This window comes from Arachis hypogaea, chromosome 10 (assembly GCF_003086295.3).
Source record: "Arachis hypogaea cultivar Tifrunner chromosome 10, arahy.Tifrunner.gnm2.J5K5, whole genome shotgun sequence".
NCBI classification, from domain to species: domain Eukaryota; kingdom Viridiplantae; phylum Streptophyta; class Magnoliopsida; order Fabales; family Fabaceae; genus Arachis; species Arachis hypogaea.
Window position 1 is genome coordinate 81303380 of NC_092045.1, and position 3652 is coordinate 81307031.

At 40.4% G+C, this 3652-nt stretch overlaps 1 non-coding gene across 1 annotated transcript; it reads left to right on the forward strand.

Moving 5' to 3' along the window:
* The first annotated feature begins 2501 nt into the window (after positions 1-2501).
* On the forward strand, positions 2502-2605 carry LOC112718660 (small nucleolar RNA R71). The gene has a single exon (XR_003160991.1). It is a non-coding gene; the product is annotated as a small nucleolar RNA R71 (small nucleolar RNA).
* Positions 2606-3652: the final 1047 nt, after the last annotated feature.

A 3652-nucleotide genomic window follows, 5' to 3' on the forward strand; every position in this document is an offset into this window, starting at 1 on the left:
AGGTAGGGGGAGGGTTAGGTTTCGGCCATTTTGGGTGGGAATGGGTGGGAAATTGAATTTGAATGTAATGGGGGTAGGTGGGGTTTATGGGGAAGAGGAGGTTGATGTGAATGGTGCATGGGGTAATTGGGAAGAGAAATTGATGTGATTGGTGAAGGTTTTTGGGAAGGGTGACATTGAGAATGAGATTTGGATTAGGAGAGTGTGAATAGGATTAAAAGAAAAGGTAGGTGGGGATCCTGTGGGGTCCACAGGTCCTGAGGTGGGGATCCTGTGGGGTCCACAGGTCCTGAGGTGAAAAGAAATACCATTCCTTCACCCTATAGGCGTGTAAATTGCCTTCATGCACCATTCTGGCGTTCAAACGCCCATTGGTGCATGTTCTGGGCGTTAAACGCCCATGTGATGCTTGATTCTGGCGTTGAACGCCAGTTTCAAGCTTGTTTCTGGCGTTCAGCGCCAGATTGTCCTCTGCGTGCGCATCCTGGCGTTAAACGCCAGGATGTTGCTTGTTTTGGGCGTTCAGCGCCAGGAAGATGCTCTGTTCTGGCGTTGAACGCCCGCCAGATGCATCTTCTGGGCGCTGAACGCCGGCCCGTGCGTCCTCCAGGGTGAAAAATTTTTTTCTTCTGTTTTTGACTCTGTTTTTAATTTTTTGATTTTTTCGTGACTCCTCATGATCATGTACCTAATTAAACACAAAAATAACAAAGAAACAAAATAAAATAAAATTAGATAAATAAAATTGGGTTGCCTCCCAACAAGCGCTTCTTTAATGTCAATAGCTTGACAGTGGCTCTCATGGAGCCACAGAGCAATCAAGTCAATGTTGTCTAGTCCCAACACCAAACTTAGAGTTTGGATATGGGGCTTGAACACCAAACTTAGAGTTTGGTTGTGGCTTCACAACACCAAACTTAGAGTTTGACTGTGTGGGCTCTTCTTGACCTTGAACTGAGAGAAGCTCTTCATGCTTACTCTCCTTTGTCACAGAGGGATGGCCATGTGCTTGAAACACAAGGTATTCCCCATTTAATTGAAGGACTAGCTCTCCTCTGTTGACATCTATCACAGCTTCTGCTGTGGCTAGGAAAGGTCTTCCTAGGATTATGCATTCATCATCTTCCTTCCTAGTATCTAGGATTAGGAAATCAGCAGGGATGTAAAAGTCTTCAACTTTTATAAGCACGTCCTCTACTATCCCATGAGCTTGTCTCACTGACTTATCTGCCAATTGCAGTGAGAACAAAGCAGGTTGTACCTCAATGATCCCTAGCTTCTCCATTACAGAGAGTGGCATAAGGTTTATCCCTGACCCAAGATCACATAGAGCTTTCTCAAAGCTCATGGTGCCAATGGTGCAAGGTATCAAGAACTTGCCAGGATCTTGTCTCTTTTGAGGTAGAGTTTCCTGAATCCAAGTATCCAGATCACTAATGAGCAAAGGAGGTTCACTTACCCAAGTCTCATTACCAAATAACTTGGCATTCAGCTTCATGATAGCTCCTAGATATTGAGCAACTTGCTCTCCAGTCACATCTTTATCCTCTTCAGAGGATGAATAATAGTCAGAGCTCATGAATGGCAGAAGGAGATTTAGTGGAATCTCTATGGTCTCTGTGTGAGCCTCAGATTCCTCAGGATCCTTATTAGGAAGCTCCTTCTTGCTTGGAGGACGTCCCAGGAGTTCTTTCTCACTAGGATTTTCGTCCTCCTCCTCCTTTGTGCTTTCGGCCATGTTGACTAAGTCAATGGCGTTGCACTCTCCTTTTGGATTCTCTTCTGTATTACTTGGGAGAATACTGGGAGGAGTTTCAATAACTTTCTTACTCAGCTGGCCTACTTGTGCCTCCAAATTTCTAATGGAGGATCTTGTTTCATTCATGAAACTGAAGGTGGCCTTTGACAGATCAGAGACTATATTAGCTAAATTAGAATTATTTTGTTCAGAGTTCTCTGTCTGTTGCTGAGAAGATGATGGATATGGCTTACTATTATTCAGCCTATTGCGTCCACCATTGTTAAAACCTTGTTGAGGTTTTTGTTGATCCTTCCAGGAGAAATTTGGATGATTTCTCCATGATGGGTTATAGGTATTTCCATATGGTTCACCCATGTAATTAACCTCTGCCATGGCAGGGTTCTCAGGATCATAAGCTTCTTCAGAAGCTACCTCTCTAGTGCTGTTGGATGCATGTTGCAGTCCATTCAGATTTTGAGAGATCATGTTGACCTGTTGAGTCAACACTTTGTTCTGAGCCAATATGGCATTCAGAGCATCAATTTCAAGAACTCCTTTCTTCTGAGATATCCCATTGTTCACGGAATTCCTCTCAGAGGTATACATGAACTGGTTGTTTGCAACCATGTCAATGAGTTCTTGAGCCTCTTCAGGCGTTTTCTTCAGGTGAATAGATCCACCTGCAGAATGATCCAGTGACATTTTCGAAAATTCAGAGAGACCATAATAGAATATATCTAATAGGGTCCATTCTGAAAACATGTCAGATGGACATCTTTTGGTCAGCTGCTTGTATCTTTCCCAAGCTTCATAGAGGGATTCACCATCTTTTTGTTTGAAAGTTTGAACATCCACTCTCAGCTTGCTCAGCTTTTGAGGAGGAAAGAATTTATCTAAGAAGGCAGTGACCAGCTTATCCCAGGAGTCCAGGCTATCCTTAGGTTGTGAATCCAACCATATTCTAGCTCTGTCTCTTACAGCAAAAGGGAAAAGCATGAGTCTGTAGACTTCAGGATCAACTCCATTCGTCTTTACAGTCTCACAGATCTGCAAGAACTCAGTTAAGAACTGATAAGGATCTTCAGATGGAAGTCCATAAAACTTGCAGTTTTGTTGCATTAATGCAACTAGTTGAGGCTTAAGCTCAAAGTTATTGGCTCCAATGGCAGGAATGGAGATGCTTCTTCCATCAAACTTGGATGTTGGCTTTGTGAAGTCACCAAGCATTCTCCTTGCATTATTATCATTATTATTTTCGGCTGCCATGTCCTTCTCCTGTTCGAAAATTTCTGAAAGGTTATTTCTGGATTGTTGTAATTTAGCTTCTCTTAATTTTCTCTTCAGAGTCCTTTCAGGTTCTGGATCAGCTTCAACAAGAGTGCCTTTATCCTTGTTCCTGCTCATAAGAAAGAGAAGAAAACAGGAAAAGAAAGAGGAATACTCTATGTCACAGTATAGAGATTCCCTTATGTTAGTAGAAGAAGAAAGAGGTAGAAGAATGAAGAAGGAGATTCGGATTTTTGGATGAGGAGAGGTGAAGAGAAGTGTTAGTAATTAAATAATTAAATAGAAGAAGATAAGAGAAGAGAGAGAAGAATTCGAAAATAATTTTTGAAAAAGAAGTTAGTAATTTTCGAAAATTAAAGATAAAACATAATTAAAATTAAAAATTTAAAAAAAGAATTTTTGAAAAAGAGAGGGAGAATTTTCGAAAATAGAAGAGGGAAAAGTAGTTAGGTGGTTTTGAAAAAGATAAGAAACAAACAAAGAGTTAGTTAGTTTGATTGAAAAAGAATTGAAATCAAAATTTGAAAAAGATAAGAAGATAAGAAAAAGATAAGATATTTTGAAATCAAATTTTGAAAAAGATAAAATTTTTGAAAAAGATAAGATAAAAGATAAAATGATATA